Raw genomic sequence first — 15,155 nt, forward strand, 5'->3', positions numbered from 1 at the left:
TGTGCTGTTTCATCTCTGACTTGGAAAATCCATCCTGAATGTCTGCTCAAGTAATTTACCAGCATTGCTCTTTTTGGTTTTAATTGACATCAATTATTGAGGCGCCTTCTAACCCATTTTAAATGGATTTCCCATGAACAACTGAATAGAGTTTTCCCAGGTGACAACTTTTCTGTTTCAGAGACCTGAGGGCCAGTGAGAAGGGGTTTCAGAGCTCAGCTGACCTGGTCCAAGTCTGGCTTGCTTTGTGACACATCCATTAAACTCTCTGAGGTTAGTCTGTCTATCCATTAAATGGGCAGAGTAACATTTACTTCAAAGGAATGCTGTGACCATTTACTTAGATTACACACACACACACAGACACACACACACAGACTGTCTGTTGTATAGGCTTTAAAAAATATTAGACACTTAATGTAAATCATTAATTTATATTTGCTTTAAAAATTAGAAATACCATATTCAGGTTCTGGGACATGTATTAGGCACTAGGAAAATGTCTGACTAATAAATGAAGGTCACTCTACCGCTTGTGGCTTTTTTCAAGGTTCTAAATGCACCCTCCGAGCAAGCTTTGCTCAGTGTTTCCTGGGACTGCTGATTGATGGGGTGGGTGGGAAGAGTTCCTGATTCCCAGGGGCCCTGAGTAGGAGTGGAGAAAGCTGGAAAGTTGGGATCAGAATCTACATATTTGGGTCAAATTCTACTTGTAAATTCTGTGGCCTTGCCAAGCTATTTACATTTTCTATTCCTGTTTTTGTTTTTTACCCAGGTTGCAGAATAGAAATAATAAAAACAGCTTTTCTGCTTTGTTCTCAGGCATATAATGCCCTACTCAAGGTTAAAGTTACTTTCATATTCTGATCACTTTGGATGGTGCAAGAATGCCTGGACACTGTTCCTAAGTCTCAGCACATTTGTCATGAGTCTGGTCACAGTTTTAGGAGAGTATTGATCCTAGTGATGCCATGCTCATACCTGCTTCATTTACATCTGTTGGCAGCCTCTTTAGGAAGTAGAGGAGGCCATGTGACTTACCTCAAGGTCATGGATCTTGAAATCCTTCTTCCTCCATGGGCCATCAGGCCTCTATCTGTATACTCTGAAACGATTTATCTATTTATCTGCCTATCTATCTATCCATTTATTTATCTATCCATTTATTTATTTATTTAAGATGCCTTTTAGATTCCATCATTTTTCAATATGAACTTTTGGGTAATTGTATTAAAGAATTTGAATGGAAAGGAATACACATACAGTATATAGAAGTTGATTCAAAACTCTTCATTCTTCAATTAAGTGTATTCAATTTACCTACTTAACATAAGGTCACTTCCCTGATGATATTTGGAGTAAGATTCCTTCTCCCAGGATGGCAGTTTTTAGTTTTATATATCTGCTGACCACAATTCTCAAATCTCCAAGTAGGAATATACATAATAAAATGCTGTCATTATAGTAGAAGTCGGGTCGGTGTTTTAATTAATTATTTTTTAATTTTAATTTTTTCCAGCTTTACTGAGATGTATTTTGACACATAACACTGTATATATAACCGTATATATTTCGAAATGATTACCATAATAAGGTTCTTTAGGTTTTTATTTTTAAATATGAATCATTAAATGAGTTGAGAAAACAAAAGCAGTCTTTTTTACAACAGTTCTCAGTACATGTAAATATTTTCTTCAAACCGGGTTAGTTACTTGTCCTAACTTCTTTTCAACCAAAAAAAAAGAAACTCACATTTTTCCTAGCATCAGTGTTAATGCTCAAGCATCATCAGCCTGGTGAAGCTCGGTCTCAGACTGAAGTCCACTGAACTGCTCAGCTGTTCAGAGTGGGAAACCTGCCGGTGAAGGACCTAGGACCGCGGATTCGGATTCGGATTCGGATTCGGAGCGAGCGCAGGTTGAAGACCTTCACCGACTTGACTCGCACTTCCTCCCGCCACCGCCAGGCTCGCCCGGGACGCGTGGAGCTCGCAGCGCGGTGGGAGCGGGTGGGGGTGGGGGTGGGGTGGGGGTGTGGCTGCAGGTTGGGGCTCCCGCCCCTCCGGCTGAGCGGGTTCGCCGAGCCCGGAGGAGGGAGCGCTAGCTACCCCGAGCGGGAGGGAGCTTGCAGACTCCGGCTCAGAGCAGCTGTCTGGACACCTTGGGTTTTGGGGTGGGGAGCCCCGGCGACTGTGAACATGGACTCCGCCGCGGGAGCCTGTCTCAGGATGCTCTTTCTTTTGTCTGCCCAGCCCTGGAGTACATTAGCAGCAGGGAATACTTGTGAGTACAGCAAATCTTTTAAAACTTATACTGACAACTGAGAATTCGTGTTTTTTTTAAAAAATAATTGAATTTTACAAATGGAATCACGGGTCTGCTTCTGAAAATGAGGCATTTAAAAAACATCGCAAAGTCCCAACGCTTGGATAGGATGGTTTACAATGGTTTTTCCACTTGTCAAGTCTGTAATACACAAAGCCTGTTTTGACTTGTCTGTGAGCTGAATTTTGTCTGTGTGCTGTTGTTTTGAATATTCATTGAGAAAGCTCAAGTTCTAGTAAAGCTAAAATTAGCATGAGAATATTGAGGCGGAGAGAGACCTGAGAGAGAGAATAGCAGGAGATGAGGAGAGAAGAGCATGCCAATATGTCATTTATTTCTTTTTACTATGAATACATTTTGGAGGATTTATGTCAGAAAGGAAATCGTTGGCCGACCTGGCCGGGTCCTGCATTAGCGTAGATGTTTGCAGTCGGCGCCCTGCGGAATCGGGTAGCAAGAAGTCGGGCGCTGCAGCGGCGGGCAGGCTCCGCAGCAGAGCCCAGGCGGCAAACCTGGTGAGTCCGCAGAATTACGAGAAGGATCGACCCCTCAGAATTAGAAGGCTTTTGCTTACAGGAAAAACATACCCTGCCATTCAGGTTCATTTGCAAGTGCACATGCTTGTATATCGTGATGTGCTGTGTTTCTCGTTTTGTTGGTTCAGTGAAGATGTGTTAACCTCTCAGTTCTGGACTGGCAATGTGAGTCTGATCTAAAGATGCTAGCCAAATTGATTCAGCCGACCTCAAGGCATTTTAATCTGGAAATCGGAAAAAGTTTTCGAAGTGTTATTCAGATTGAAATCTCCATCATAGGGCTTTTCTTTCCTTGAGGGATTGGAAGAAAGCCCCCTTAGTCCTACATCCACACCCCATCCCCCTCAAGAATTTTTTTTAAATCAGGTTGTAGGGAGTAAGGCAAGCTATTATGCATTTCAAGAAAGTGCTAGTAGGCATGTTAGAAACCGACCTTGCTGCTGGGGGTGGGGTGGGCTGGGGAACTCTGCCCTTACCAGGAAGTTTGTGCTAAAGTGAAAAGCATTTTATACAAATAGTTACCCTTCCAGCATTCATCCATATATGCCCCGAGGCTGTGATAAGTTTGTGTTGTCATCATTTAGTATCAGCTCATTTAATGCCATATTATATGAGTCACTCCTGAAAATGAGCCTTAGTCTCCTTTAAGAAAATACTGCCCCGTGTTTCAGACAGAATTTTAATTTAGCTTTGGGCACAATTGCCATGAATTAATTACAATGGGGGCATTTACATGAAATCCTTAGGTCCTGCAGTAAAGCATTTATCACTTTGCTAAGAAATTAAAAATGTAGTACTAAATGATTTGCTAGTATAAAAGAATTGTAGAATAATTTAACCTAGTACACTGAGGTGCAATTAAAAAGTCACCAGAGGTCACTCTTACTTAAAGGAAACATGGCTTCAAAAATCCTTCCCTTATCAGAGAAGCAGAGTGCTGTGCTGCCTTTCTTGTCTCCTTAGTTGTGATTACAGGATATTGCAAGATCAGTTATTTTGATATTTCTTTATTTTCTGTTTGTATTTTATTCCCTGAAATCCACAGAGGTATCATGTGCTTCATACTGAGCATCTTTTTTAAGAGTCACATGCTCTGAGGTGCTCCATGTCTGAATCTCCAGGCAGATATCCTTTTCTGAATTGAATATATCTCTAGGCTCAGTTCGTCTGGGTCTCTGGCTGACTCTTCAAATGTCAATGCTAGTTTTCACTTTTCAGCCTCTGTTTTATTTAGATGTGTTTAGTACTCTGATGAAAAGTTCAGTAAGTTAAAAGTACCTATGTAAATTTGCATGGCTAAGAACATTTTAGATACTATAGAGTCCTTGATCACTGCAAAGATGGCTACTATAGTTGTTCAAGTGTCAAGTATATATTTAAATGTCTTTGCAGACTTAAAGATTCATAGAGGGTACACAAACTGCTTGATAATTGCTTGCTAATCTCATTTGACAGTATCCTTTGTAGCAGTAGAAGTAATGGTGAATGAATCTTATTATAGTCTAGATTAGCTAATTTGACCAATTGGATTTTTCCTTAACTCTCGAATATTTGGGAGGTGTTTGTTTGTATGTGTAGATGTATATACAAGCAAGGTATTTCAAACCCATATTTGAAATTTGTTACTACATAAATCAAGGTAGAGGGTTCTTTTAGTCCTGTCCCATCATTTGAGAAATTCTAAAGAGGAGTTTGCCAGCAGGATGGGATTTAGGCTACCAACAAGAAATCACGAACACCAGCATTTGCTCAAGTCTTTTGATCGCTAACCTTTTATTCCTAAGAAGTGTTTTAAGAACTCAAGTAATCTTTGCAGACAAGACTTTAAAACTAACAAAAATGAAATATTCTTAAGCCCTGATAAAATAATGAGAACTGTATGTAAATTTTTAAAAAGGTAAAGATCTTCTCCCCAAAAGGATACAGTGACATTTTTCCTCTATTTACAACTGGTTCTCAGTAGTAAATTAGTCAGACGGGGGGCGGGGGGGTGGGGGTGTCAACCTGGGTGAGGTTCTGGCATAAGACATACTCTCATACAGGACTTGGTTGAAACATTTGACATCTCAGAAATTATCCATGTTTTGACATGAATCTTTATAATTAATGGGAAATTTTAAGTCCGGAGGAGTCTACACAGGGCGAGAGTAATGTTTCTAAATAGCCAAAAACATGGGCTTTTTTTTTTTTACTCTTATTCTCTGTCTTTTTGAAGATAAAACAAGTTGAATGGACAGCATCCTCTAGGACCTGATATTTAAAAATTGTGCATCTCTACTTGGTCTGCCTTCTAGAACTCTTGGTATTTAGTCAAGATGAAAGTGTTAATCTAATGGAGTTATCCTCTTAAATGGAATGCAAGAGGAAAGTTAGAATATAGATTCCAAGTTAGAGCCCTGTTTTCCAGAAGTTGTTGTGCAGCCAGTGGTTGGTTTGCTCACTTCCTACCATGAGCCACAAGTGGAAGAGGGCAGTAGCTCTCTGTTTTAGGATTATCCCTGTGAATCTACTATTTGTTTATGAACTTTCAGATCTTTTGGGGGGGGGGAGGAAGAAGAGATATAATCTGAATAAGAAAATGTCAGTATTTTGATTGCATATTTAGTATTGTAAATCTGTCTCCTGGATCGCATGTCACTTTGAGGAGTAATGTTCACTCTTTCCCGATTAAGGAACAACACAATTGGAAGTTAATTTACAGCTGAATTATTTCCCCCATATAAGTAAAGTGCCAGCTATAGCTAGTAGCTGCTGTCCTCCCTAACTCTACTCCCCAGTGAAAAGAAAAAGGACTGAAGTCTCTGAAAAGGACTGAAGCCAGTGTTAGACATTTCAGCCGCTGTTGATGGTGATTATTTGACGTAAATGATGATATTTGTAGACCCAGGGGTTCAATTTAGTGAGTGTTACACACTCATCCGCACCTTGTTAAATCTCAGTACTTGTAATTTTCTCTAGAAGTCTTCTTTTGTTTCCTTCCCCTGTCAAAAGTGCCCTTCTTGTTGTGAGAATAAAAGATGTATTTCTGGCCCACTCCAGGTGGGGCACACAACTTGAATCACTGTTCTAGGAGTGGTAATCAGGATTTGTTTTTATCCAACAATGTCTCCTCCCTGTTACGTCCTGCATATGTATGAGAGGTCTCTGCCCTTGGTTGGGGGAGCAGATCAAGCCCATTTTGTTGGCCAGCATGGGAGACAAACATGTGCTGTTCATGTAATACCTAGTGCTTGATCTAGGCAAATATATTAGCACCTCAATTTGAAGATTTGTATCAGATTTGAATCCTTTCTTCACTGGAGCAGTGGCTCCTTATGTGCTAAAGTGTTACTGTATCATCTTTAATGAAAGTTTATTAATATGATCCTCTAATAGATATTATCACACAATATTATTCTTTGAAAAGAAAAATAACATACACAGTATAATAGTGAGACACTTGTTGTATAAATTATCCTAACCCAATAACATGATTAACCTTAAGAATTTGGTATAAAAATACATGAATTGCAGAATGGAGGAACTGAACATAATGCTACAACTGCTAAGAAGTATAAAATCGTGAGAATTGATTTAAGTGAATGTCTAATAGTGTGTTTATCCAATGTCTCTTCTCAAGGGTATTGTTTGTCAGAACTCCTATCATTTCAATGGGCACAGATTCTTTGTAATTATTTGCTAAGTGTCATCAACATATTCTATTGCTATGTGAGCACAGTCAATCTCAAGTAATGCCATGTGTGCTAAGACAATACAGTCCATAAAGAAGTTTTCACCTTGGGTAATATGGACTAAAATCCTGCTACTGTTTTAATTGGTGCAGGCTTCTTTTTGTCTCAATAGTGTGCTTAGTGGTTTTCTAGAGTGAGTCGAATCCTCCAAGTTAATCAGGATTATCCTTGTGAATCTACTGTTTCTTTACGAATTTTCAGATCTTTGGGGAGGAAGAAGAGATATAATCTGAATAAGAAAATGTCAGTATTTTGGTTGATATTTAGATTGAATTACTTATGTCTACCTATTTCTGAAAGGCATTAGACCATATGTAATAGGTTCCTTGGTTTAGGGAGGGAGCCTATCAGAAGATGTGCCCCTAGAGCAGGTGAATGGGGAATCCATTCGTGATTCAGTGAAACCTGTTGGGGAAAATGAGCATAGAATATGGAGAGAGGTATTTAGTAAGCACTGGAGCTTGGACTTGTTGGAAAGAGTCTTCAACAAACGGGTAAACGGACCGTTTTTTTTTTTAAATCATATTTGAATAAACTTCCCAGAAATACTGAGGTCAGAATATGTTTGAAAACTTCGGGAAAACAACAACATTTTTTTCTCCAAAAAAACTTACAAAGTCCATGTGACTATCAACACAGAGTGACAGGCAAGGCTAGAGCTGTGAGGGTCCTGAAGCTTATGCAACTGGGGGAGACTCTTTAAGCAAACAAACAAAATGACCCTAAAGCCACATTATCAGTGGCCCTCCCACGCCTGAAAGCCTGTTCTGGGGAGAAGACTGGAGCTCAAGAATGTCTGCTCCTTTGAGTTGATTTGGAAAAAAAACCCCAAATCATTCAAGAGTACTAAATAAAGGACATATTCACTGACAAAAATCTCAATTAACTGAGCAAATTTGAATTTGAATTTTTCCCTTTAAATCAAAATCAGAATTTGAATACAGAAGTATACTTATAAAAGTATAAAAGAGTTCAAACAATTTGGAATGAATAGATCCAGGGTTTGCCTGCAATTCTAATTCTAATCCTGAAAAACAAATATGAAATTAACCTCTGGATCTTCTTCCCACTTAACTTTTCAGAGCCTTTAAAGGCTTGGCTTCAACATACAAAGTTCTTCAGAGTAACTTCCAAAGTGTCCCCACTCAGTCTGCCTACCTGGGGCCCGTTGCGGTGCTGATTGCTATAGGCTGTGTTGCATCATATTGAATAACTTTTAAAAACTGAATTATTTATGTCTACCTATTTCTGAGAGGCAGGAAACCATATGTGATACGTTCCTTCAAAATATCATACTTGTTTTTTCCAGTTTGAGTTCTATGGCATAAGGTTAAAATCTGTGTGCTAATTAAAGTTATACACAACTTGTAAATACTGTAAAAACTAACACAACATTGTAAATCAACTAGACTCCAATGTAAAATAAAAAGTTAAAAAAAGAGAGGGTATGATAGAGTGACCTTTTGACATTATGCAGGAACATTGTTTAATAGGCCCACATGATTGTTTAATTACCTAGAAGAATGCACCCATGTCTGACTTGGTCATTTACCATTTGATTGGAGTTTAGACGCTGAAATTGATGATTTCTTTTTTTTTTTTTTTCAGGTACATATGGTAACTACAAAGGTTTTATTGCCCTATAGGACATTGATCAGTGTTTTTGTAACCTAGCAATCTCATTCTAATGTTCTTCTATAAATGCCTGTAAATTCCTAGTTTCTCAAAATGCTCTTTTACTGGATTAGTCATTAATGAGTTTATGATTCTTTGGCATGCATTTGTTCTATATTTGTACGTGTTGTGTTTTTAACTTTTTGAAAATAATGCTTTGACATAGAGATTGCACATGTCTGGTAGGTGTACACATAACCTTGTGTGATAATACATGTGCTTAGTTTGAGCGTTGCTTTACAATAAATTTCCTTTCTGGTTCATTAGAAACTTGACTTTTCAATAATAATATAGGGAGTCTGGCTCGCCATAAAAAATAAAAATATTCTCCTTAGTTTCTAGGTAATGGGTATTTTCAGTGTACTGATTTGAAATAGAATTGAAACATAAAGTACTTGAAATTTTGAGTAGTTTAAAGTTAGAAACTATATAATTTTTATTTCAATATATGCCCGTTTAATGGACCAGTTTAAAAAAGAAACCTCCCTCCAAGGCTGTTAATCACAAATGAAAAAATGATATATTTTATCTAGGCTATGGCTTTTATTAAGTTTTTACTCGGTAGTACATCAGGAAAAGATACTCATGGAGGATGTGCTAGTTATAGCTAACTCATGGAGAGAAACTTGAAAAAAGTTTGTTTTTTAAACTGGCAAATATGATCCTTTCGGATGAGTCATTTTAGGGATATGGTAAATGGTGTATCAGATATTTAAATTTATGTGTTCCTAAGTTGTATCACCTGTGGTTCCATCTCTGGCCTTAGTGGCTGTCACCTGTGGAGAAGGAATTTTTATGCCACGTGTTCACTGGACCACTGTGGGAGGAAGGGGCTGGTGAACCTTGTTTGGCATCAGTGGCAGTTTCGATAACCTCAGAAGCCACTTAACGCTGTGGCGTAGACCTAGGGTCCCCACATGCTCGTTTCAGTAGCATCTCATTACTTGGGGTGTTCGAGACCCAACAGAGGGTTTCTCTGGAGCTTAGGAGCAAGCAGTGACATTGCTGCTTGGATGATGCAGGAGCGACCTGCTGCCTTGAGACATAAGACCAGGTGCCACCTGCAGTTCTCAAGGTGGTAATTAGTTTTTATTTTAACATTTATAAATCCTCAGGCAGCCAAAGAGCTTGCTAAAGTTTAGCTAAATACACTCTTCCTCGGAGTGGTGAATTGGTGGGAGAAGTGGCAGAATGAACCATGTGTGTACGTATGTTTGTGTGTCTTAAGGGAGGCTGGTTGGGTAGAGAGACTTGCTGAAGGAATTAAAAACCACTGTCAATAGTTGTAAGAGAGGCACAGATTGGATTAGGTGACGATCCAGTTACGTGGGATTGAGCTATTTCTTACTTGTTACCATGCAGAACGGATATTCTCCACTTTGGATTTCTGAGCATGTGAGCAATCAGGAAATACAAAGCCATCTGCCCTGACCCAGTTGAAGCCCAGTTGAAACTATTGGCTTCACGTGTCGGAGGGGTTTTGTGTTCTAGGGTATTGCTGTGCCGCCACCGTTAGAACCAGCAGCACTTAACCTGCCTCTGAGGCCTTGCCAGGTCCTGGTTCCTGTTACTACAGTTCTAAGGAATGGCTGGTAGGCTTTTGATTTAAAGGCGAGTAGATATAATAAAGGGAATCTGATTAGCATGCGAAAATAATTCAGTAATTTGATTCAGGTCAAAGAAAGTAATTTTCATATAAACTTCTATTATGGAAGAAAATATTTTAAGAACTGTTAACTATTTTAATGTCTCAGATTTGGCTGATGTAAGAAAAAGAATATGTTTCTATAGACATCTGTTCAAATGTTTGGAGATTATCAAAATTAAGGATTAGTCATATAGCTTTACGTTTGCTGTGTCTTTGATGATCAGAAACTTGAGAATAAGGACATTGCTATACACTAAAAGTATAATAATACAACATAAAAAGAAAAATATAGCTGTGTAAAGTCATCAAGCTGGCTAGCTGCTGTGTGTCTGTGATTCTTAGGCTTCTCTGCAACGTTGTGTTAATTCATGGAAGTTTTCTATTTTTAATTAATTAATTAATTAATTCATTAATTTTTGGCTGTGTTGGGTCTTCATGGCGGCACTGAGGCTACGGGCTTTCTCTAGTTGCGACCAGCGTGGGTTACTCTTTGTTGTGGTGCGCGGACTTCTCATTGAGGTGCCTTCTCTTGTTTCGGAGCATGGGCTCTAGGCGCAAGGGCTTCAGTAGTTGTGGTGCGTGGGCTTAGTTGCTCCGCGGCATGTGGGATCTTCCTGGACTAGGGATCGAACCCGTGTTCCCTGTATTGGCAGGCGGACTCTTAACCACTACTCCACCAGGGAAGTCTCGATTCACGGAAGTTCTGATAAGAAAACCTGTGAGCCTTGACATTTCAGAGCACATCCTTTTCTATGGTGTGAACCATGCCGTCATTGCGAGGGGTTAAAAAAATTGGGGGACTGAAAGAGGATATGTTGACTAGAGTTTAGTTAAGGTACGTATAAGAGAGTTTAAGGGAGCAAACGCCAAATTACTCTTTGCTTTCTTAAAGTGACAAGGAACATTTCTGAAAAATATTTTTTCTGGCCTAAAACACAGTAGAATTGACAGATCTCAGAGTCAATTACCTATTAGAGGTAAGTCAAATGATCTATTTTGAACTATGGTACAAGGTTAACAAACATATTGATTTTCCAGTTTATAAGAATAAATTTTGGATCATAATTATTTACTATTCTTTTGTCATGATGAACTACTGATCTATTTTAAGAAACCTGAAAACCTGATCTTTGGGAGATTTGCATCACTATGGACTGATTTCACTTGTTCTTCTTCTAAGTGATAGGATTCATTTGTTGGAAGATAGGCTGCATGTTTGCCTAGGAAAAGTTCCTTTTCCTCATGGATATTGCTGCAAGGTGAAGCAGGAGTGGGGAGATACATCCTGCAGGCTATTGCGCATTTGAGCATGAAAAGGACATATGTTGTATCTTAATCGCCATCCCAATTCCCTAGGGATGAGACTGGCTTACCCACCCTCCCAAGGCCTCCTTGCCAACCCCCAGCATCAACATGCCCAGAGCCTTCATGAGCATCTTCTTCCATTTTCTTAGATGGAGGTGATGCCGAATGACTTCCTGGGTTGACTTGCGTGGATTTGGCCAGCCAAAGAGGTGTCCTTCCTCCTTCACTACTTCCTGTGGGATCCATCCCCCTGAGGTCTTCCACTGTTATTCCATTTCCCAGGTGTAAGAGGGACTGAAGTGGGAGGATGGCGGTGAGAATGAAAAAGTGACACTGCACACAAAGAACACTTTCAGGACTTAATGGTTGTTTGATTCTATGTGGAGTAATAAGAAATGGAAGTGTGAAGGACTGGGGTATTGGCAAGTGACTTCAACAAAACGGGGAATTGTTGGTTCACATCATTTCATTTCAGGCAAGGTTAGATCCAGATGAGGCTGTGCCATCAGGATCAGCCTCTCTTCATGTTTCCGCTCTGTCTTCCCAGTGTCAGCTTGATGCTCAGGCAGGAATCTGCTTGGTAGCTCCATGTCCAAGGTCGACCTTCCTAATCACAGTGATAGAGAGAATGCTTTCCTCTATTTGGACTTTGGTCCTTATTACCCTGAAGCACTAAGCATGTATTTATTTGTTTATTCCCTCAACTCAAGCTCCAAGAAAGCAGAAACTTCCTCTTTCTTTTTTGTTGTTATTCCTACTTCCTAATCCCCAGAGCACAGGGCTGGTCCTGGAAGACAGTGGGTTCTCAATACATATTTGTTGGATAAGTAAAAGGGTGACTGATTCTCTTTCCCCAAACATCCAGCAAGATCCCCAGATCTGACTTCCACTGTTTTGTCTGTGTTGTGACTGCTCTTATCCAGCTACTGTGACAGGAAAGGTTGGCCCTCATGACCAGTGGTGGAGCCAGGAAGTGATCGCAACTTGATCCTTGACCAGGTGCTTTGACTGCATCACTTTGACAAGAAAGCAAAATGCACAATCCATTTAGGTAATGAGTTTAACATCTATTATGAAAAGCACTAGCTTTCAGGCTCTTACCGGCTTCATAGAACAGATGCTTGGTTACATGTCTCCCTCCTTAATCAGATTTTAAACTTCCTGAAAACAGAATCGCGCTTCTTTGTTCCTGCAGTGCTTTGCTGATGGTACTCAGTAAGTACCAAATAAATGGAGAAATTAATATATTTTAAATATGCTACCTTGAAAGTATATAGAATATCTGCAGAATCCCCCTGTGTATTTTATAATCATTTTTTAGGTGGCCTAATAAAAATGAATTTTTATGTGACTACCCCTGAGCTCTCTACTAGCCAACTGATTTGTTCATGGAAGGATCCATTGGCTGATTTTGAGTGTTTTGTTTTCTTCCAGTAGGAAAATGCCTGACATAACTTCTGACCCAAGGCTTTGATAAAAAGCATGGTGCCTGTTGTAAAAGTTGCTGGGAAGCCCTGAGGGAGAGCTTGAAAAGGCCAGGTGTCAGGGGAACTACCAAAGACCAACAAGCAGCAAAGAGGAGGCCTTCTGGCAGGTATTATTAGGCAAGATGACTGTTATCTAGGGAGCTCTTGATCAAGTCTGATCTCAGCAAGGCTCCATATTCAGGAGGAGCCTGAAACAGAGGTGCCTGGGGGCAGTGTGTAATTGGCATTCTCCACAAGCCTGGTTCACAGTGTCTACCTGATACTGGAAGCAGCATCTAATCCAGGTGGGAAAGGCTCACTGCACATCAGGGCAGAGGGCCTGCAGGTGCACAGGTGGCCATTGCACTTCAGTGTAGGTGTCCAGTTGTCTCCTTGACACCCATGAGGCTAAATTCATTTGGGTCACAGCTGCCTCTGGGAGTGAGAACCATGGACTCTGTGTCCAGTAACCTGCAACATCAAGTGGAAGCTCCCATTGTGCTTGCAGACTTGACCCCCTGGTCTAGGGTGAGGCATTTCTGAGTCTGTTTATGGCTGGCCATTATTGTCAACAAAACCTGTTACTATCTTTGAGAAGTTTTATGACTAGCTAGCTCAAAGGCATGACAAAATGCACATGCTATCACTTAAAGACTACCTCTATTTTCAAACAAAGATCGTTCGTATTTTCAGAATTACATAGAAGGGCCCAGTGGAGGTATATAAATGAAGATGCTTCCAGCAGCACTCCTTCAAACAGCATAAAACTATAAAATTCAACAAGATGTACTAACATAATGAGTCACACTTTCAGATAGGCAGTGGAGTGGAGTGGTTATGAAAGGAATGTTTGGATTAGGTTTCTGCTTCCACTGATTAATGCCAGCTGTGTGACCCTGGGTAATTTGCTTATCCTTTCTGTGTCTCAGCTTCCTTGTCTCCAAAAATATAAATAATAATTATAACCCATCTCATAGACTTGTTATGAAGATTAAATTAATTAATATATATAAATAATGCCTGGAACATAGTAAGTCCTCAGTGAATTTTAGCCATTACTATTGCTCCTGTTGATCTCAAGTGTAAAATCAGAAATGTGACTTTGGTCCATGACCTTGGGTAGAATAATCAGATAAGGAATTTTAGGGAAAGGCATTTATACTGGGTATTTCCATTATTCAAAGTATTATCACTAATACTGCAAGATTAAGACAATATCACAAAAGAAGAATATTTAAAAATAAGTTTATGTCATAGAATTAGAAACTCTAACAGTACATTGATATGTTTCAGCTTTCTGTAATATTATATCTCTCTAAGCAATAAAGCTTTTCAGATTAAGCTATTTGGATTAAATTGTCACTAGCAACTTTGACTTCTTTCGGTTTTATATATTTTTCCATTAGCTGAAAAGGACTCCCCAGATCAAGACAATATGCTCCTGAAACATATACTGCTTGTTATCTGGCTGTTTTTTATGAAGTCTTCTAAGACATATAGTATCTGACCATCACTATGGGTTGTTTGACATTTATGATAGTGAAATGAGTGTTAGTGTCCAAGTCAAACATATTTTGTATGCTTTGCAATGTCATCTCACTTAGAATGGGTATGAAAACTTTGGTGTGGATCCTTGGAAAGAGAGCATTACTGTTTGATTGTGAAAGGTTAGGTTTAGCCCCATCTCTTGAATTTTCTCATGTCCCCTTTTCTTCAGTCATCCCATCACTGACTTATTCAAACCCTCTAAATCTCTGGCATTTACTATTGTTGTCTTCATGATTTTCCTGTCTCTACCTCACCTCCTTCTGATCCATTTGCTATCCTGCTGCCAGAATAATCTTTCTAAAGACCACTTACCTGATGATCTTGCTTTTCTGGGTAAAGATTTTCGAATCTTCCCTCACATCACACACACACACACACACACACACACACACACACACACACACACACATTTATTCCTTGAAAGGTCCCTTCCCTTCACTTACTGTTCCTAGTCCCTCCTTTAACTGACCCTAAACTACAACCACCACCTAGCTACACTGGCATTCTTCCATCAGGACTTTCAGTTACCCCTCCCTCTACTTCTGGCACTTTCTCTCCATGTCTTGTCTTCCTGTTGAATATAGTCATCTAGGCTCTTACAGATCCATTTCCAGGAAACATATGCTCACAATAAAAATAAAAACATAAAATGCAAGAGGAAGAATCATCAGAAATAATAAACTACAGAATTAGACCAAAATAAATGTATATATTGAAATAGATTTAGGATATAAAATTTGTTTTATATGTATAAAGAAATAAAAGAGTAGAAGAATGGAAAGAATAAGAGACTATCAAAATGATCAAGTAGAATTGAAAAAGAGTAGTATTGAGAAATGAAAAATGTAATCACTGAAATAAAGAATTTAGTGAATGCTGAAACAGCAGATTAGACACAGGTGAAGAGAGACTCAACAAATTAG

General features: G+C 39.3%; 1 protein-coding gene across 6 annotated transcripts in view; it reads left to right on the forward strand.

Moving 5' to 3' along the window:
- Nucleotides 1–15,155, forward strand: part of LOC309633338 (contactin-associated protein-like 3) — a 281,195-nt gene that overhangs the window by 177,576 nt on the left and 88,464 nt on the right. The window contains exon 1 of one of the 6 annotated variants that reach the window (XR_014247427.1): nt 174–273. The exons of 4 other annotated variants lie outside the window; for them this stretch is intronic. The gene's annotated coding sequence lies outside the window, so the exon portion shown is untranslated. Of the gene's footprint in view, nt 1–173; nt 274–2,075; nt 2,283–15,155 lie in introns of those variants that run through there. One more of the 6 variants, XR_014247428.1, reaches the window with a different exon arrangement.

This window comes from Balaenoptera borealis (assembly GCF_965194805.1).
Source record: "Balaenoptera borealis genome assembly, chromosome: 8".
In the NCBI taxonomy this organism is placed as follows: domain Eukaryota; kingdom Metazoa; phylum Chordata; class Mammalia; order Artiodactyla; family Balaenopteridae; genus Balaenoptera; species Balaenoptera borealis.